General features: G+C 43.1%; 1 protein-coding gene across 2 annotated transcripts in view; it reads right to left on the bottom strand.

Annotated features, from left to right (window-relative positions):
• lrrc1 (leucine rich repeat containing 1) overlaps positions 1–22,356 on the bottom strand; it is a 250,060-nt gene that overhangs the window by 176,463 nt on the left and 51,241 nt on the right. The gene's annotated exons all lie outside the window — the stretch shown is intronic.

Genomic DNA, 22,356 nt, shown 5'->3' with positions numbered 1-22,356 from the left:
TTGCAAACAAGTGGTCAAAAAATATTTTATCGCACCATTGCAAAGTTCACCAAAACAGCATTTGTCCAATACTGTACAGTATTTCAGTTGGGTCATAATGCCCATCCGATACAGATCTTCCATACTAAATACGTGGTATAACATTGCCACACTTGTGTGTGTGAAGTTTGATGATACAGAACGCAGTATAATGCTGCCAAACTTAGGCTTGTGAAGCTCAAGGACAGGAGCATGACAAACTGGAGTTTGTGTCACATGTATGTTTACATTAACACTGCAATGAAATTATTGTGAAAATCCCCTAGCTGCCACACTCCGACGCCTGTTCGGGTACACTGAGGGAGAATTTAGCGTGGCCAATGCACCTAACCAACTCATCTTTTGGACTGTGGGAGGAAACCGGGAGCACCCGGAGGAAACTCACGCAGTCACGGAAAGAACGTGCAGACCCCACACAGACAGTGACCCAAGCAGAATAGCAAATCTGGTGCTCCTCTCCTTTGAGATAAGAAGCTTAAGAGGAGATTTCATTGAGTTGTTCAAAATTATCAGAGGTCTGAACAGAGATGAGGAGCAACCGTTCCCATTGGCATAAGAGTCAGGAACAAGAGCGCACAGATTTAATATGACTGGTAAAAGAACCAGAGGTAACACAAGAGAATGATGTGGCTAGAAAATGCTGGGAATGCACTGCCTGAGAGTATGGAAGAGACAGATTCAATTATGGCTTTCAAAGGAGAACGGGATAATTATCCGAACAGAACATAATTGCATTGCAGAGCTATGTGGAAAAGACCAGGGAGTGGGATCAGCTGGGTTGCTCTCGCAGGTAGCTGGCACAAACCCAACGGGCCAAACAACCTCCTCCTGTGCTGTCCCCATTCGTTCCATGACTGAGTAAAAGAAAGCTGCAATTGGTGAGACCCCATTGGGCAAATTACTAAGCAAACAGCCATGACAGTAAATATATAGCTCAATGTGAATACTGAAGTGAGTATGAAAAACAAAATAGACAGAAGAAAGTGAAAAGGTGGGTAAAGTGGAGCTGCATCAGTGAAAAATGATAGGTTGCTACCTGGCAGTGCAGCACAAAAGATATACATTCATTCCAATTCAAGTTACAGACAACAGATTATCTATCAGGCTTTTGAATCTTCAGAGGAGGTCTTAGTCTTGTGGTGCAGTGGGTAGCATCCCTGCCTCAGCCAAAAGTTCCAGGCTCAAGTCCCACTCCAGGACTTAATGGCCAAGGTCAGTCATTTGACTAAGTATGGCATCAAGGAACCCTAACAAACCTGGAATCAATGGGAATCAGGGAGAAATCCTCCACTGGTTAGAGTCATACTTGGCACAAAGGAAGATGGTTGTGGTGGTTGGAGGTCAATCACCTCAGTCCCAGGACATCATTGCAGGAGTTCCTCAGGGTAGTGTCCTAGACACAACCATCTTCACCCACTTCATCAATGATCTTCCCTCCATCATAAGGCCAAAATGGGAATGTTTACTGATGATGGCACAATATTCAGTCTCATTCACAACTCCTCAGATAATTAAGCAGTCCATATCCAAATGCAGCAAGACCTGGACAATATCCAGGCTTGGGCTGACAAGCGGCAAGTAAAATTCGCCCCACACAAATGTCAGGTAATGACCATCTCCAACAAGAGAGGATCTCAAAGAGGATTACCATTGACCAGAAACTAATCTGGACTAGCCATATGAACACTATGGTTACCAGAGCAGGTTAAAAGATGGGAAGCCTACAGTGAGGAACTCACCTCATGAATCCCCAAAGCCTGTCCACCATCTACAAGGCAGAAGTCAGGAGTTGATGGAATATTCTCCACTCAGCTGGACAAGTGCAGCTCCAACAATGCTCAAGAAGCTTGACACCATCCAGGACAAAGCAGCCTGTTTGATTGGCACCCTATCCACAATCATTCACTACCTCCACCACTGCTGCATAGTGGCAGTCATGTGTACCATCTACCAGATGCACTGCAGGAACTCACCAAGGTTCCTTAGGCAGCAGCTTCCAAACCTACAACCACTACCATCTAGAACAGGGGTCTCCAAACTACGGCCAGCGGGCCACATCCGGCCCGCAGTTTGGAGACGCTCCAACGTCTTTTGTTAAACAACAGTAATCGTTAGTGCGAAATGTTACTTGTCTCTATCCGTGTTGGTCATTTAGGTTCGCTACATGTATCCCAACAAAGTATTCCTGCTCAGTGAGAATCCCGGCATCTTAATGATAAATGTCGTCCAACAGTAATTGTGGGTTGGAATTCAGAACACGGTAAACGCTATGATGTAATTCAGCGGTCTCCAAACTGCGGGCCACCGTAGTTTGGAGACCCCTGATCTAGAAGGACAAAAACAGCAGATACCTGGGAACACCACCACCTGGAAATTCACCTCCAAGTCACTCCCCATGCTGATCTGGAAATATGTCATCATTCCTTCACTGTCACTGAGTCACAATTCTGGAATTCTCTCTTTAACGGCATTGTAGATGGACCTACGCCTCAGGGACTGCAGCAGTTGAAGGCGGCAGCTCACTACCAACTTCTCAAGGGCAACGAGTGTTGGACAATAAGTGCTGTTCTTGTCAGCGATGCCCAAATGCCGTAAATTAATTTTTTTAAAGGTTGTGTTCATGACATGACCAGACAGATTGATCATCAACTTACAAATCCTGCCAGTGGTGGGCAGTAAGAGGAGGAGAGATTCTTTGTCCGGCATGTGATATAATGCAATTGGAGCCTCTTCCACTACAATCTATAGTGCATGTTGCCACAACAACCCGGACTCCCTGGGGGCCAGTTGGCTGGGCAGCATGTTTGAATCAGATTCATGCCAACAGCATGGGCCACGCTCCTCTTCCCTGCTGGGGTGGATTTGGGACCTGCCTCCATGTGCTAGCCATGGTGGAGGGCATGGCACTGTGGATCAGCCCTGACTTCCAGCACTTAAAAGGAGGCCATTCAATCCAGAGCATGTTTTTGCTGGTTCTTTCTCGACTCGTTCCACATGTTCAAGCTTGACAAATTCAGCTTTATATCCAATTCCCTTTTGAAACTTTTAGTTAACACTGCTTCCATCACACTTCAAATCAATTCTTATTCCATGCCTTTTTATCTTAAACTTGTGTCCTTGAGTCAACAACTCTCCTGCCTATGGAAATCTCTTCTTTACTCTATCAAATCCTTCATCATTTTAAACATCTTTATTAAAACTCACCTCAACATTTTGGACTCAAAACACACCCAGCTTCACTGATCTCGCCATGAAATCAAAGTTCTAATCACTAGCGGCACGGTAGCACAGTGGTTAGCACTGCTGCTTCACAGCTCCAGGGATCTGGGTTCGATTCCCGTCTTGGGTCACTATCTGTGTGGAGTTTGCACATTCTCCTCATGTCTGCGTGGGTTTTCTCCGGTTTCCTCCCACAGTCCAAAGATGTGTGGGTTAGGTTGATTGGCCATGCTAAAATTACCCCTTAGTGTCCTGAGATGCGTAGGTTAGAGGGATTAGTGGGTAAAATATGTAGGGATATGGGGGTAGGGCCTGGGTGGGATTGTGGTCGGTGCAGACTCGATGGGCCGAATGGCCTCTTTCTGTACTGTAGGGATTCTATGATTCTAGTTCTCTTTTACCAGTAACTAAACCATTACTTTAACTTCAAAGGTTATCCAAGGCTCACTTAACTCTACGTGATAGGAATATCTGACCGAAGAACATATGTGATTCATAATTTATATAACCCAACTCTAATTTCAGTGAAGGTTCCATTCATATCAGATGCAGCTTACTGCCTGCGCACACTATTAACTAGAATATATTTGAACTAATCTGAGTATTTGATAGCTTCCTTTTTCTTCCCTTTTCCTCCAAAAGAAGCAAGAATTAATTATTAGCAAATGTGCGATTACACAGCCCAGATTGGCCATGAGTGAGAACCATTGAGCCAATTCATTTATTTAATAAGAGGGCTCTGCACATGTTGTTCAATACCATTTACTGGGAGATTAGCATTCAAAACGGAACATCTGCAATAATAATTTGACAGCAATCTACTGATACGAGTACAGAATGTTTATGCCAATCTAGGATCGTTTGCATCAAATTCAGCTGATGCACAGCAGAAGCAAACAAACAACATTGTAACTTAGTTAAAACATTATAATCATAACCATGAGAGATGGGGAAGGGGTGGCACAGTGTATAATGAGCCATTTCAGCTGTTAATACAAAAAATAAACACACAGAAAGATGCAGAGAGAGAAGCTAGTCCAGCTGAGGTCTGAGGTTGTTTCATTCTAGCTCTTTGCATAAACCAGACGGATCACCCGGCATCGACCTGGGCATTGGAAACAATCACGCCAAACCCAGCCACGTCGACCCTGCAAAGTCCTCCTTACTAACATTTGTGCCAAAATTAGGAAAGCTGTCTCTCAGACGAGTCACACAACAGCCTGACAATCACACCCAAGGAATCATACCTTATAGATAATGCCCCAGACACCACCCTGGGTATGTCCTGAAACACCGTCAGGACAGACCAACAATCTAAAGTGGTGGCACGGTGGGATACAGTAAGGAGCGAGTGGTCCTGGGAATTCTCAACTTCAACTCTTGACCCCATGAAGTCTCAAGGCATCAGGTCAAACATGGTCAAGAAAACCGTCTGCTGGTTACCACTTAGCATGTCCCCTCAGCTGATCAGTACTCCTCCATGTTGAATATCAACTGGGAGGAGCAGCGAGGGTAGCAAATGTATTCTGGGTGGAGGGAATTTAATGTTCATCACCAAGACTGCCTTGTTAGCAATACTGACCGAGCTAGCCAAGTCCAAAGGTCATAGCTGCTCGACTGTGTCTGCAGCGGGTGGTAAGAGAACCAACAAGAGCGAAAAACCTACTTACCTGATCCTCACAAACCTGCCTGCCGCAGATGTATCTGTCCATGACAGTGTTGGTAGAAGTTGGCCACCGCACGGTCCTTGTGGAAACAAAGTCCAGTCTTCGAAGTCCAGACAATACCCTCCATTGTGTTGTGTAGCACTATCACCATGCTAAATGGGATAGACTTCAAACAGATCTAGCAACTCAAGACTCAGCATCCACGTGATGCTGTGGACTATTAGCAGCAGCAGAATTGTATTCGATCACAATCTATAGCCTCGTTGCCCAGCATATCCCCTACTGTACCATTACCGCCAAGCCAGGGGATTAACCCTGGTTCAATAAAGAGTGCAAAAGGGCATACCAAGAACCACACCGAGCATACCTAAAAACGTGGGGTCAACCTGGTGAAATTACAATGCAGGAATACTTGCATGCCAAACAGCAAAGGCAACAAGGAATAAGCAAGCCATATCCAGTCATGAATGGTTGTGGACAACTAAACAACTATCAGGAGTTGGCTCCATAAATATCCTCATCCATAGTCTTGGAGAGCCCAGCAGTTCAGTCCAAAAGACAAGGCTGAAGCATTTGCAACTATCTTCAGCCAGAAGTGCCCAGTGGATGATCCATTTCAACCTCCTGCAGAGGTCCCCGGCATCACAGATGTCAGTCTTCAGCCAACTCGATTCACTCCACATGATATCAAGAAACAGCTGAGGGCACTGGATACTGCAAAGGCAATAGGCCCTGACAATATTCTTACAATAGGACAATAGAACATGCTGCATCCCTAGACAAGCTGGTCCAGTACAGCTACACGAGCATCTACCTAGCAATGTGAATAATTGCCCAAGTATGTCCTGTCCACAAAAAACAGGACAAATCCAACCCAACTATTACTGCACAATCAGCCTACTCTTGATTATCAGTAAAGTGATGGAAGGGGTCATCACAGCACTTTCATGCAACACTTATCCAGCAATAACCTGCTCACTGACACTCGTTCTACCAAGAACTTGCTGAACTCATTACAGCCTTGTTTCAAAAAAGCTGAAATGCCAGTGGTAAGGTGAGAGTGACAGCCCTTGACATCAAGGTAGCATTTGACCGAGTGTGGCATAAAGGAGCCCTGGCAAAACCAGAGCCAATGGGAAAACTATCCATTTGCTGGAGTCATGCTTAGGACAAAAGGTAGAGAGCTGTATTTGTTGGAGTTCATTCATCTCAACCCCGGGACATCACAGCAGGAGTTCCTCAGGATTGTGTCCACAGCCAAACTATCCTCAGCTGCTTCATCAATAACTTCCCTCCATCATAAGGTCAGAAGTGGGGATGTTCGTTGATGATTGCAAAATGTTCAGCACCATTCGCAACTCCTCAGTTACTAAAGCAGTCCATGCCCAAATGCAGCAAGACCTGGACAATATCCAAGCTTGGGGTGATAAGTGGCAAGTAACATTTCATAGAATCATAGAATTCCTATAATGCAGAAGGAGTCTATTAAACCTGCACTGACAACAATCCTACCCAGGCTCTATCCCCACAACCCCACGTATTTACTGCTAGTCCCCTGACACCAAGGGGCAATTGGCAATTTAGCATGACCAATCAACCTAACCCACACATCTTGAGAGATGTTGTGCCACTCTAGCACCAGGCAATGACCATTTCCAACAAGGCAGAATCGAACCATTTTCCCTTCACATTCAATGGCATTACCATCGCTGAATCCCCACCATCCAACATCCTGGGGGCTAGCATTGACCAGAAATTGAACTGGAAGACCATATCAATGCTGTGGTCATAACAGTAGGTCAGATGCTGGGAATTCTGTGATGAATAATTCATCTCCTCATTCTCCAAAGGATATCCACCATCTACAAGGCTCAAGTCAGGAGTGTGATGGAATACCCTCTACTTGACCAGATAAGTGCAGCTCCAATGACACTCAATAGGTTGAACACCACCCCAAACAAAGCAGCCTGCTTGACTGGCACCCCATCTACCACCTTCAACCCTGGAACACCTAGATAACAAAAATACCTATGTCAGACTCCTACTTATTGACTACAGCTCAGCCTTCAACACCATTATTCCTACAAAACTCATCTCCAAACTCCGTAGCCTGGACTTCGGCTCCACCCTCTGCAACTGGATCCTGAAGTTCCCAACTCACAGACCACAATTAGTAAGGATACCTGCTCCACGATCATCCTCAACACTGGTGCCACACAAGATTGTGTTCTCAGCCGTCTACTGTACTCCTTATACACCAATGACTGTGTGGCTAAATTCCCCTCCAACTCTATTTTCAAATCTGCTGATGACACCATCATAGTGAGTTGGATCTCAAACAATGACGAGACAGAGTACAGGAATGAGATAGAGAATCTGGTGAACTGGTGCGGCGACAATAATCTCCCTCAATGTCAACAAAACGAAGAAGATTGTTATCGACTTCAGGAAGTGTAGAGGAGAACATGTCTACATCAACAGGGGTGAAGTGGAAAGGGTCGAGAGCTTCAGGTTTTCCCCCCCCCCCCGCAATGCCGACACTATAGTTAAGAAAGCCCACCAACGCTTCTACGGTTCTCAGAAGACTAAGGAAATTTGGCATGTCAGCTATGACTCTCACCAACTTTTACAGATGCACCATACAAAGCATTCTTTCCGGTTGTATCACAGCTTGGTATGGCTCCTGCTCTGCCCAAGACCGCAAGAAACTACAAAAGGTCGTGAATGTAGCCTAATCCATCATGCAAACCAGCCTCCCATCCATTGACTCTGTCTACACTTCCCGCTGCCTCGGCAAAGCAGCCAGCATGATTAAGGACCCCACGCACCCCGGACATTCTCTCTTCCATCTTCTTCTGTTGGGAAAAAGATACAAAAGTCTGAGGTCACATACTAACCGACTCAAGAACAGCTTCTTCCCTGCTGCGTCAGACTTTCGAATGGACCTACCTTGCATTAAGTTGATCTTTCTCTACACCCTAGCTACGACTGTAACACTACATTTTGCACTCTCTCGTTTCCTTCGCTATGCTCTGTCTGTATAGCACACAAGAAATAATACTTTTCATTGTATGGGACTTTTCACTTGTCACATGACAATAATAAATCAAATCAAAATCAAATTCAACATTCACTCCTCCACCACTGACACACTAGCAGCACCTATAAGGATATACTGCAGAAACTCACCAATGCTCCTTTGACACCACCTTCCAAACTCTCTACCTCTACAACCTTTAAGGACAAGGGCACTAGATGCACGGGAACACCACCACTTGCAGGTTCCCCTACAAATCACTCTCCATCCCAATTTAGAACTATATCACTGTTCGTTCACTGTTGCTGGGTCAAAATCCTAACAGCACTGTCAGTGCTCCTACTCTGCATGGACTGCAATGGTTTAAAAAGGAAGCTCACTGTCACCATCTCAGGGGCAGTTTGGGATGGGCAATAAATGCTGGCTTAGCCAATGACACCTACATCCGGTGAAAAAATAAAAACTGTTTCAATTCCAATTAACCGTGACATTTTCAAATCATCCAGTTAAAACAATCCAGCAGCTAATGGAATCCAAAGTGACAATTAATGCTCCACTTTGATGAATATGAATTTTCAAATCATTTAACATTTTATTTCCACAAATTTCCTTTTAGCATACTTATCTTCTTGAAATCAGTGACAAGAGTTATAAAAAATGAAGTCATACCTTCACACTCTTTCAGGTTTAATGCAGGTACAGATCACTCTTAGCATGAAACATCCTTGAGCTGTATGTACAGTGGAACACTGACTTTCTGCTGGACGTGACTGAGTTGACATCACATCTAACAATCATAAGCTTTCGTCAGAGTGATAAAGCTGCAGGGCATGTATCTTTTTACAGTAAAGGGAAAGAGATTTCTACTCCACTCTTCCCCAACTCCAGTTTAGCGACACACGCAAAAGCTTGTTTGCGACTGTTGTACATCAACAGAATACTACAGTGCAGAAGAGGCCCTTTGGCCCATCAAGTCTGCACCAAAACATGAACCTAATCTGCAGCTAATCCCACTTGCCAGCAGTTGGTCCATAGCTTTGAATGTTATGGCGTGCCAAGTACTCATCCCAGTACTTTTTAAAGGATGTGAGGCACCCTCCCAGACTATCACCATCCTCCGAGTTTTTCCTCAAGTCCCCCCCTAAACCTCCCACTCCTCACCTTTAACTTGTGTCCCCTCGTAACTGACCCTTCAACTATGGGAAACAGCTGCTCCCTATCCACCCTGGCCATGCCCCTCATAATCTTGAACACCTCAATCATGGTTGCCCCTTCAGACTTCTCTGCTCCAACGAAAACAACCCAAGCCTATCCAACCTCTCTTCATAACTTAGATGTTTCATCCCAAGCAGCATCCTGGTAAATCTCCTATTCACCCCTCCAGTGCATTCACATCCTTCCTATTATGTGGTGACCAGTACTGCACACAGTACTCCAGCTGTGGCCTCACCAAAGTTCTATACAACTCCAACATGACCTCTCTGCTTTTGTAATCTATACCCCGATTGATAAAGGCGAGTGTGCCATATGCCTTTTTCACCACCGTATTAACCTGCCTTTCCACCTTCAGAGATCTATGGACAAACACGCCAAGGTCCCTTTGTTCTTCAGAACTTCCCAGTGTCAGACCTTTCATAATATACTTCTTTTGCAAATTATCCCTTCCAAAGTGCATCACCTCACACTATTCAGGGTTAAATTCCATCTGCCACTTACCCACCCATTTGTTTATCTCGTCTATACTTCCTGCAACCCAAGACACTCAACCTCACTTTAACCACCTGGCCAATCTTTGTGACATCGGCAAACTTACTGATCCTACCCCCCACAAAGTCATCTACGTCACTTATATAAATGACGAACAATAGGGGGCCCAGCATGGATCCCTGTGGTATGCCACTGGTCACTGGCCTCCAGTCACTAAAGCAGCCGTCTGTCACTACCCTCTGTCTCCTACTGCTCAGCCAATTATGAATCCACCTTGTCAGATCACCCTGTATCCTATGTGCATTAGCCTTCTTGATAAGTCTCCCATGTGGGACTTTGTCAAAGGCTTTGCTAAAATCCATATAAACTACATCATCTGCACTACCCTCATCCACACACTAGGTTACATGCTCAAAAAATTCAGACTTTACTCTATACGCAAACAAGAAAGTAGCAAAGTTTTCAAGCATATTTGGTCTTCAAACAGTTCAGTTTTGGTTTAGAATTGCACACCAGCCCTGCATTAGAGAATAATACAGAAACTTTTACCTTTGGGGAAAAAAGGAGTATGTAATCTGTTACACCATGTTGCAGCTGTATAAGGTGCTGGTGAGGCTACAACCTGGAGAACTGTGTACAGTTTTGGTCTCCTTCCTTGAGAAAGGATATACTGGCACTGGAGGGGGTGCAGAGGATATTCACTCGGTTGATTCCAGAGTTGAGAGGGTTGGCTTATGAGGAGAGACGGAGTAGACTGGAACTATACTCACTGGAATTCAGAAGAATGAGGGGGTTCTTACAGAAACATATAAAATTATGAAGGGAATGGATAAGATAGAAACAGGGAGGTTCTTTCGACTGGTAGGTGAAACCAGAACTAGGGGAATAGCCTCAAAATAAGAGGGAGCAGATTTAGGACCGAGTTGAGGAGGAACTTCTTCACCCAAACATTTGTGAATCTATGGAATTCCCTGCCCAATGAAGCAGTTGCGGCTACCTCATTCAATGTTTTTAAGGCAAAGATGGATAGATTTTTTCACAGTAAAGGAATTAAGAGTTATGGTGAGAGGGTGGGTAAGTGGAGCTGAGTCCACAAAAAGATCAGTCATGATCTTATTGAATAGCGGAGCAGGCTCATGGGGCAAATGGCCTACTCCTGCTCCTAGTTCTTATGTTCTTAATGCATCCGCCATACCAACAGTACAAAATTCCAACTACAATTGCTGTTCAGGCTGCATTCCCCTTGTTCTGTTCAAAAGGTTGTTGGCAGAGGAAAAATTACCCTTTACTGCAGGGCACAGTGGATAGATAGTTTGAGAATTTTGGCAGCACTTCTTCCCCAAACAGATATGTGAGAAAAAAAGATCTTGAGTAGCCTCTGCCGTAAGGTTGTACAGTATTGTTATTTCAACAGAATATAACTGGTATCAAATAGGTGATTTGGGGGTATTTATTTGCTACAATGTTAACAGAATTATTGAAACACAATAATCTCTTGAATTCATCATGATGCTGCATTTTATATTCAAGACCAATGGTCCTTCTAGATATAACATACAGTGACTAAGCTCCACAACTTCAAATATGGTATTTGAATCTTAGTCGCTTCAAACACCATCTTATCCAAACTGTGTTACTTTAAATCACAATTCGGGGACTCAAGAGTTTCATCATCACCAATCCTTTAATACATTAAATATATTGTGATAACCCCAACCACCCCCCCCCCCGGACTTGCATGGAGAATCCGTGATTGACCTCCCATTTGGACTCATCGAATAGTTCCCAGGTCATTGGTAATTACCTTAGCAAGTGGAACTCATATACTGAGCCCTTTATAAAGCAGGCCCCTGAGTAGGTCCATTATTGTATTGTCCTGATTGGGACTTGTTTGCGTTCAGCACAGGCTTATGGTTTTGCTTTACTTTATTTTGTGCAATGATGCATCGTTCCTTTACAACTGATTCCGGAGTTATTACATATATGTTATGTTATTCTTATTTTGAATATTCTTTGAATCTTTGGTTGGTACATTGGGTGAGACACCAGCTTTACAAATTCTACGACCTAGGTTGTAAGCCATACCAAAATGATGGGATGAAAGTTTCCTTTGCCTGTTTGATAAGGTTTTTTTGTGAAATATGTTTGACTGCTGAATTTCAGTTTCTAATATGCTCCACCATTCATTGCTGAAGTCACTCAGACATACCTGAAGGTGACAGATATGGAAAATGCAATTTATTTCCTTTGGGAATTAGCATTATGGCACTTTGTTGCATGGGCAGAGTGAAGGGATCGTTGTTTTGCATCCACCTGCACTATTCCAGCTATGAGAGTATTTGATTCTGTGGCTGCAATAAAGTGTTCCATTCCCTGCACCGATACTCTTGAACATCAGAGAGGGCAAACCCAAGGGGAAAGTATAAAAAAACAAGTCAAGGCAGGTGGCCTGGTGGCAGAGTCTAAGTGTGAGAAAATGAGGAAAGACATTCAAACAATGTCATTGCTTCACTGAGGCACACTTGATGCTAGATTCCATTGTAATTTAGATTTTCAGACATAATTTCTAGAGCACTTAGTTAACTTGTTATTATTTTAGTATTATGGTCTTTCAAAGGTCAGTTCCTTAGAATTTTATAGGTATCTTAGGCTTTGATTTCTTAGGTTTTGTTTTCTCAGTCTTTCCATGATCAGAATCTCAGTGATTTAGAGTTCAGTGGATTCATTATGGGAGGCCATTAGAGACATGCAAGTTCTGTTCTTTGATGGAACTCCCATAAACATCATGAAACTGGTGGCTCGGAGTGTCTCCATTTGCCAGAGATCAAACTTTGAGTTTTGGAGCTCGAGGAGCAGCTGGAGTCACTGTCGTGAATCCAAAGGTTTGAGGGAGTCACATCACAGCTGTCAGAGGTGACGGAATGGGTGACAAAACAAACAGGAGGAGGAAGGCATGGGTATGCAGGAATCTCTCAAGCCAGTTGCACTCTCAAACCAGTTTTTAGTTTTAGTACTGAGAGGGTGAGCAATGTTGAGGAGGAAAACAAGAAGAGTCAAATTCTCATGACTTCAGCTAAAGGAAATAGGAAGGTTAGATATGCAGCAGTCAACAGTCAGGGACACAGTCAAGTTTTCTGTAAAAGCAGACCTGGTTCCCAAATAGTATGTTGCCTCCCTTGTGGCCAGGGTAAAGAATATCACTGAGTGGGCACATCTGCAAGAAGGGTAGCAACCAGATGTCATCATCCATGTTGGAAACAATAACACAGGAAGACAAAGTGTCAAGGTCTTTCAAACAGAGATTCAGCAACTAAGGAAAAGATTTGAAGAAAGGACCCAAAAGATGGCAATCTCAAGATTACGCCCAATGTCACGTGCAAATAAGGAAACAGGATGATAGTGCAGATAAAAGTGAGGCTGGAGAAATGGTGCAGGAAGGGTTTCAGATTCTTGGGACATTGAAATTGGTTCTGCAGGAAGGGGCACCAGTGCAAAAGAAGGGACGGGTTGCACCTGAACATAGATTCAGTTGGTGAAGAGCCAGAAAATAGCAGAAAGGAGCAGTATGAGATCAGAGGACAGAAAAATACAAACAGCATAAAAATTAGAAACATTTCAAAAAATGCTGGAAGCAGACCAAGGAAAATAGCAAAAGTGACAAAGGTGACATTAAACTGCATGTATGTCAACGTCCAGTGTCACTAATTAGGTTGATGCATTGCAAGCACAAATTGCTACATGGGATGATGATTATGGATGCATGAACAGAGATGCTACACAAGCAAGAGCAGTGACTGGTCATTAATATTCCTGGTTACCAAGCATTCAGGAATGATGAAGAAGGAAAAGGAGACGGAGGTGTGGCAGTATTGATTAAGGATAATGCTACAGTTCTAAATTGAAAGGATTTACTCGATGATTCAAGGACTGAATCTATCTGGCTGAAGTGATTATGAGTTCCAAACAGTGAGAAGGAGATTGACAAACAAATCTGCCCTCAAATTTCAAATGTGTGAAACAAAAAAAAAGTAGTTAGTTTGAGAGAAATAGACCGAGAACAATTTAGTGCTAAGGGCAGAGAAGGAGGGGGGAAATTTCTGACATGCAAATGGGAGAGTTTTTTTTATTCATTCGTGGGACATGGGCATCACTAGCTGGCAGCATTTATTGTCCATCCCTTGTTGCCCTTGGAAGGCAGTTAGTTGGGAGTCAACCACATGGACCAGACCAGGTAATGACAGCAGATTTCCTTCCCTAAAGGACCTTAATGAACCAGATGGGTTTTTCCAACAATCGACAATTGTTTCATGGTCTTCGGTAGATTTTTAATTCCAGGTATTTTTTTCTAGTGAATTCAAATTCCACCACCTGCCGTGGCGGGATTCGAACCTGGATCCCCAGAACATTAGCTGAGTTTCTGGATTAATAGTCCAGCGATAATACCACTAGGCCATCACCTCCCCTTATTTTCACAATCAATATGTCTCTAGTCCAGCAAGGGAGGAGGCGATCTTCGATATGGGGTGGAACAGTAGTTAGCACTGCTGCCTCACAGCGCCAGGGACCCGGGTTCAACTCCCGGCTTGGGCAGTGTGAGGATTTGCATGTTCTCCCCATGTCTGCGAGGGTTTCCTCTGGGTGCCCAGTTTCCTCCCACAGTCCAAAGATGTGCGGGTTATGTGGATTGGCCATTCTAAATTGCCCCTTAGTGTCAGGGGGACGAGCTAGGGTAAATGCATGGGGTTATAGGGATAAGGCCTGGGTGGGATTGTAATCGGTGCAGACTCGATGGGCCGATTGGCTTCCTTCTGCACTGTAGGATTCTCTGATTCTGGGGAATGAAGTCAGGGAAATGGAGCACTCACAAATTATTTGATGGAATGTGGAAAAAGGGCAGAAGATAGTGAATGTAAAAATGCTCAACAATAGAATGAGCGGACTTCAGTGACTTGAGGGACTGAGCATAGGCAGATTAAAAAAGGCAATTTCAGAGGGCATTCAGGAAAGAGATAGTTCAGGTGCAAACTACTGGTATACATGTTCCTTTGCAGGAATAAGGTAGAGCATCCAAACTCCGCACACTGGAGGTGACAAAGGAAATAAGTACTAAAATGAGGGGGCTTTTGGAAATGAAGAGTAATATTAATGACCAGAAAGACTATGGAATGTATAAAGATGAATTGAAAACATTAATACAGGAGACAAAGAAAAATTACAAAAAGATGACTAACACCATTACATGTTTATACAAGGTTTTAAGATTCAATTTAAAGTTTAACAGATTAGCTTGGGAAAAGCTTGGGTCTAATAAAGACCAAAAGGGAAAGCTTCATGTCGAGGCAAAGGACTTGGATAAAGCACTGCTTACGACTTTGTAACTATTGTCACAAAGGAAGTGGATGAGATGTAAATTATTCACGGAGAGGAGAAAGAAGTCACGGACAGAACAGTGATAAAGAAAAGATCCGAAAGAGATTAGCATTGTGAGAACTTGACAAATCACCTGGTCCAACTGCAATCGTGGTTTGCCTAAGCTAGGATAGAGTAAAGAATCAGGGTAGCCAATGAGATTAAACCAAAGCTTTACTTGGTGCAATGTTTTAAAGCCATCACTGCCTTTTGGCTAAGATGAAGCATTAGATCAAGCCCAGAAGGTGGTACAATGCTTCTTCCTGTCAGCTTGGATCTTGTTTGATCGAGCCCAAGATGGGGTGCAATGTCTTGTCAGCTTAGATCTGGTTTGTCCCTCATGTGGGGACCATGATTGGACTTAATTTGAATTGGCTTTTTTTGATTAGATTTAAATTACCAGAAGGTACCAGTAAAAAATACGGAATGCGTTCCAGGTTGCTCAAAGGAACCAAGGGATAAATAGCAGAGACACCATTCATAATCTTTCAATCCATATTGGGTACAGGAGCCGTGTGCAGCACTGAAAGGTGTCAATGACATTCAATGCAAAAAAGGGTAGGACATTAAACCAGGAAACTACAGGCCAGTCAGCCTAACATCAGTGATGAGGAAGTTACTGAAAATCATCATCAGGGACAAAACAAACTTTAATTTGGAAAAGCAATGACTACTTTGCACTGTAGATGCTGGAAAACTGAAATAAGAACACAAAATACTGTAAAAACTTAGCAGTTCCGGGTGCATTTGGGGAGAGTTATCGAGTTAACGTTCTAGGCCAATAGTCTTTGATCAGTAAGTAGTCTCACAACACCAGGTTAAAGTCCAACAGGTTTATTTGATAGCACGAGCTTTCGGAGCACCGCTCCTTCATCAGGTGAATGCAGAATTTGTTTCACAAACAGGGCATATATAGACACAAACTCAATTACAAGATAATGGTTGGAATGCGAGTTTTAACAGGTAATCAAGTCTTTACAGATGCAGACAATGTGAGTGGAGAGAGGGTTAAGCACAAGTTAAAGAGGTGTGAATTGTCTCCAGCCAGGACAGTTAGTGAGTTCACGGTTGAGGACGTCCTCATGTATGCGGAACTTGGCTATCAGTTTCTGCTCAGCGTAACTTGCCTTCAAACTTGCCCCCACTATTTGGCCTTCAAACAACCACGCAACCTCAAACAGACCATTGTACACAACAAACTACCCAGCCTTCAGGAGAACAGTGACCATGACACCACACAACCCTGCCACAGCAACCTCCGTAAGATGTGTCGGATCATCAACACGGATGCCATCATCTCACATGAGAACACCATCCACCAGGTACACGGTACATACACTTGTGACTTGGCCAACATTGTCTACCTGATACGCTGCAGGATAGGATGTCCCGAGGCATGGTACATTGGCAAGACCATGCAGACGCTACAACAATGGATTAATGGGACACCGCTCAATAATCACCAAGCAGGAGTGTTCCCTTCCTGTCGGGGAACACTTCAGCAGTGAAGGACATTCAGCCTCTGATCTTCGGGTAAGCTTTCTCCAAGGCGGCCTTCATGACACACAACAATGCAGAATCGTTGAGCAGAAACTGATAGCCAAGTTCCACACACATGCGAATGGCTTCAGCCGGGATCTTGGGTTCATGTCACACTATCTGTAACCCCCACGACTTGCCTGGCCTTGCAAAATCGCACTAACTGTCCTGACTGGAGACAATTCACACCTCTTTAACCTGTGCTTAATTCTCTCTCCACTCACATTGTCTGCACATGTAAAGACTTGATTACCTGTTTAGACTCGCATTTCAACCATTATCTTGTAATTGAGTTTATGTCTACATATGCCCTGTTTGTGAAACAAATCCTGCACTCACCTGATGAAGGAGTGACGCTCTGAAAGCTCGTGCTACCAAATAAACATATTGGACTTGAACCTGGTGTTGAGAGACTACTTACTGTGCCTACCCAAGTCCAACGCTAGCAACTCCACATCATGTCTTTTGATCAGAGCAGAGTATTTTACCAAGGAAGATGATACTGCCCAAGTCGTGGTGAAAGTGAATATAATTTAAAGATTTGATTGATTTAAAACAAATAAAGAGGAGTTATTAAATAGGCTGCCTGCACTTAAAAGTTGGTGAGGACCAGATGCGATTCATCCAAGAATATGGAAGGAATTAAGGGCGGGAATTGCAGAGGCACTGGTCATAATTTTCCAATCCTCCTGAGACACATGGGTGCTGCCAATGGACTGCAGAATTGCAAATGTTACATCCTTGTTTGAAAAAGGGTGCAAGGATAAGCCTTGCATCAAGACCTGTCCATGGTGGTGGGAAGCTTTTAGAAACAATGATTCAAGACAAAATTAATAGCGAATTGGCAGGTACAGGCAATAATTTGTAAAGGACAAATAGTGCTCAACTAATTTTCTTCAGTTTTTTGATGAAATAACAGAGAGGGTTGATGAGGGTAATGCTCTTGATGTGGTGTACATGGACTTCCAAAAGACATTTGGAAGAGTCACACAATAGACTTGTGAGCAAAGTTATCGCTCTGGGATAAAACGGACAGTAGCAACATGGATACAATTTTGGCTGAATGACGAAATTCAGGATGTAGTGATGATTTTTTTTGGACTAGAAGACAGCACTGTAGCGATTCTATGATTATAGTGAGAATCCTCAGGGGTCAGTGTTGGGGCCCCTGCTCTTGTTGACATATATTAATGACCTAGACTCGGGTGTACAGTTTCAACATTTGCTAATGGCAACTGAGTAACTGAATCTAATTCTATGAGGTAACGGAGAAGGTCGATCATGGCAGTGCTGTAGATATTGGATATGCAAACTTACTGAAAGCAGTCAACAAAGGACCACACGGGAGTCTAATTAAGAAACTGGAAACCCATGGAATTAAGGGGAAAGTAGCAGCATGCATAGAGAATTGGCTTTGTGACAGGAAACAAAGGGTGATAATAATAGAGTGGCACGGTGGCACAGTGATTGGCACTGCTGCCTCACAGCACCAGGGACCTGGGTTCGATTCCCGGCTTGGATCACTGTCTGTGCAGAGTCTGCACATTCTCCCTGTGTCTCCCCTCCTGGTGCTCCAGTTTCCTCCCACAGTCCGAAAGATGTGCTGGCTAGATGCATTGGCCATGCTAATTTCTCCCTCAGTGTACCCGAAAAGGCACCGGAGTGTGGCGACTAGGGGATTTTCATAGTAACTTCATTCAGTGTTCTAAGCCTACTTGTGCCACTAATAAATAAACTTTAGTGGATGAATGTTTTCAAGACTGAAAGGTCGTTTGCATTAAGCTTCTCCGAGGCTTAGTTTTGGGTCCAATGCTCTTTTTCCTCATCAGTGGCCTAGACTCGGGTGTAGAGAGTAGCATTCTAAACTTTACAAATTATATAAAATTTGGCAAGGTAGTGTAGACTGTGGTGAGGATCGTCATAGACTTCAAGTTAACAGACAATTTGATTAAATGGGCATAAGCATAGCAAATGGCAGTTAATGCAGAGAAATAATGTCCTTTGGTTGAACTGGAAAAGCAGCATACCTTAAATGGCATGAATCCAAAAGTCCTTAAAGGTGGCAAGACAAATTGATAAAGTGATTTTTAAAAACATATGAGTCACTTGGGTGCATAAACAATGAAATAGATATAAAAGCCAAGAAATTGTTCTAGAAATGTATGTATTACTGGCTGTTACTCAACTTGAACCATTGTGGACGATTCTGAGCACCACATTTGAGGAAAAGCCAAGAACGATTCAAAAGGTTTACCAGACTCAAGATAACAGAAAAGTTACAAGTGATGGTTAAAAGGTGACAAAATAGGGGTTTTCAAGATGATTATAAAGGTTTGATACATCAAAAAAATAGCCCTCATGGTGACTGGGTCAATGACCAGAGGTCATAGATTGAAAATCACTGGCAATGGATCTAGAGGGGAACCGTGGTGAAATATTTTCACTCAGTTGCTGGAATCTGAACCTGAAAAAGGATAGTGGGAGCTGATTCCATAAATAATTTTAAACAGGGGCGGACAAGTATTTACTAATGCTGAACTTACAGGGTTATGGGCAGGGTTTTAGAGGTAACCACAGGCAGTCTTTCAAAGAGCCAGCACAACATGCTGGGCCAAATAGCCTCCTTTTGTGCTATAAGTTTCTCTGATTCTAACACAATGAGTATAAAAGATTTAAGAGGAGTAATGTATTCTGAGAGCAAAAAAACTGGTTTGGCTTGATTATCAAACCAGTTGCAAACAAGCCTAATATTTAAACTTGTCTTATCAAGACAAGTTGACCAAGTTTCTCGACGTTTTTTTCAAATCAGTATGAGTGGTTGCACCCAACTTCCCTAAACGCCCACAAAGCCTTTCATGAAATAATTGCCACAGAAGCTGGAAATAGTAGGATTCTTAAGCAAAGCTTAGAAGTGGATGAGAAGTAAACTGAAAGAAAGTGAAGGGAACAGGTATTTGTCAGAGTATGAATTGGAGGAAGGAAGTGAATGTACAGTAGCCAAATTGGCAAACGACACAAAAATAGGTCAAAAGCCAAGCTGCGAGAGGGATGCAAATAGTTTACAAAGAGATATTGATAGGTTAAGCAAGTGGGCAAAAACTTGGCAAATGGTGTATAATGTGGGAAAATGTGAAGTTGTTCATTTTGGAAAGGAGAACAAAAGAACAGAGTATTAGTTAAGTTGCAACACAAAGGGACTTGGGGGTACTGGTGTACAAACTACAAAGCGAGCACACAAGTACAGCAAGTAATCAGGAAGGCTAATTATTTCAAGGAAGTTGGAGTATTAGAATAGGAAAGTCTTGCTGCATCTGTACAAGGTACTGGTGAAACCACATCTGGTGTACAGTGAGCAGTCTTGGTCCCCTTATTTAAGGAAATTAAAAATTCTCTTCATCTCTGTCTTAAATAAGTCCAACGCCGGCATCTCCACATCTTAAATAAGAGACCCCTTATTTTTAAACAACAACCCTCATTCTAGGTTCTTCCACAAGAGGAAATATGCTCTCCACAACCACCCTGTCAATGCCCCTCAGAATCTTAAAGGTTTCTTACTCTTCAAAACTCCAGTGGATACAAGCCTAACTCATTCAATCTGCCCTCATAAGAAAGCCCACCCATTCCTGGTATCATTCTAGTAAACCTTCTCTGAACTGCTTCTAACGCATTTACATCTTTCTATAAATAAAGAAACCAATTACATACACCAGTGTTTCCCAAAGTGGATTCCACAGAACCCTGACATCCCATTGGAAACATCCAGGAGTTCTGTGGTAGGCCAGGCTGGTGCATAAAATTTGAAAAATGCTATGAAGCTGCTTGTCCAATTAAAGGCTGGTTCCTCCCTGTATTGGCTGCAGATAGGATCATTGGTGAACCTATCAACAATCAATGAGTGAGAACTCAGCCTCTGTTTGGACTTGGTCAAATTAAAAGGAAAGCGAGTCCTCAAAGTTCCAGGCTAGGGCGAGACTGAAGAGCATGGACGGCAGTGCGAGGAAGGCAGCAGCCATGGGGCAGAGGGAAAGGGACCACAGTGTGCAAGGGGGAGCGCAAGTGTGCATGTCCAGCAGCACTCTTAATATTAAACAAATTTGTGGTCAAAAGAAGCAGAATCACTCCTCTCATTAAAAATGATAAAAATGTAAGAGTACTTGTTGAAAGAACTTTGTTGAATAAGAGAACTTATAATAAATGTACATCTAAGAAACATAAAATATTTTAATAAATTTGTTTTTGTATATTTTTACCTACTGTACAAAAACAATTTTGTGGTTTACTCCTCAACATAATAAGAGTATTTCTGGGGGTTCCGTCGGTACTTTAGGGCAATGTTTGGGAAACCCTGCTGTACACAATACTCCAGGTACGGTCTCGCCAATGCCCTGTAACTTCCCTACAATAGCATTCTATTAGCTTTCCCAATTACTTGCTGTACCCTTACACTAACCTTTTTTGATTCATGCACTGGGACACCCAGGTCTCTCTGAATCTCAAACCTCTGCAATCTCTCACCATTTAGATAATAACTTATTTTTTACTCTTCCTATCAAAATGAAGAATTTCACACTTGCCCAAATTATACTTCATTTGCCAGATCACCAAATCCATGTCCCCTTATAGCCTCCTTACATCCTCTTCCTCTTTCCTTTTCTACTTATGTCATGAGGAAACACTTCCCCACACAATGACCAATATTTGTTTCCCAGGTAGAGCTGTAAAAGCAAAAACCCTCAAGCTAGGCAACATTCTGTCAGTCAGGTGGCATCATGTGAGTAGGGAGGTATATTTCCTGATCACGTTTTATTTTATTCATTCATGGGAGATGGGTGTCGCTGGCTGGCCAGCATTAATTGCCCATCCCTAGTTGACTGAAGGCAGTTGAAAGTCAACCACATTGCAGTGGCTTTGGAGTCACATGTAGGCCAGACATGGTAAGGACAGCAGATTTCCTTCCCTAAAGAATATGAGTGAACCAGATGGGTTTTTCCGACAATCAACAATGGTTTCGTGGTCATCAGTAGATCCTTAATTAAAGATATTTTTACTGAATTCAAATTCCACCATCTGCCATTGCGGGATTCGAACCCAGGACTCTAGAACATTAGCTGAGTTTCTGGATTAATAGTCTAGCAATAATACCACTAGGCCATCACCTCTCCTAACATTCACAAAAGTTTGTTTTGCCTCACGCACATCACCCCCAATTCCTCCTTCAAGAATAAAACAGATTGCTAAAGTAGACTGGCATTTTCCCTACTTTATGAATCCCCTATTGATTCACATTAAATGAACACTGATGCCATTTGCCACAGTTGGGGTCAGAACTCTATTTTCTCGAGAGAGAGAAAGAGATTTGGCATGTCCACTCAAACTCTCACCAACTTCTACAGATGTACCATAGAAAGCATTCTTTCTGGCTGTATCACAGCTTGGTATTGTTCCTGATCTGTCCAAGAACGCAAGAAATTACAAAGGGTCGTGAATGAAGTCCAGTCCACCACTCAAACCAGCTTCCCATCCATTGACACTGTCTACACTTCCCGCTGCCTCGGAAAAGCAGCCAGTATAATCAAGGACCCCACACACCCCGGACATTCTCTCTTCCGCCTCCTTCCGTCAGGAGTAAAATACAAAAGTTTGAGATCATGTACCAACCAACTCAAAAATAACTTCTTCCCCGTTGCTGTCAGACTTTTGAATGGACCTACCACACATTAAGTTCATCTTTCTCTACAC

Source organism: Mustelus asterias, chromosome 5, assembly GCF_964213995.1.
Source record: "Mustelus asterias chromosome 5, sMusAst1.hap1.1, whole genome shotgun sequence".
Classification (NCBI taxonomy): domain Eukaryota; kingdom Metazoa; phylum Chordata; class Chondrichthyes; order Carcharhiniformes; family Triakidae; genus Mustelus; species Mustelus asterias.
Note: the sequence above shows the minus strand (reverse complement) of the source record. Positions and strands in the feature narration are given on the sequence as shown.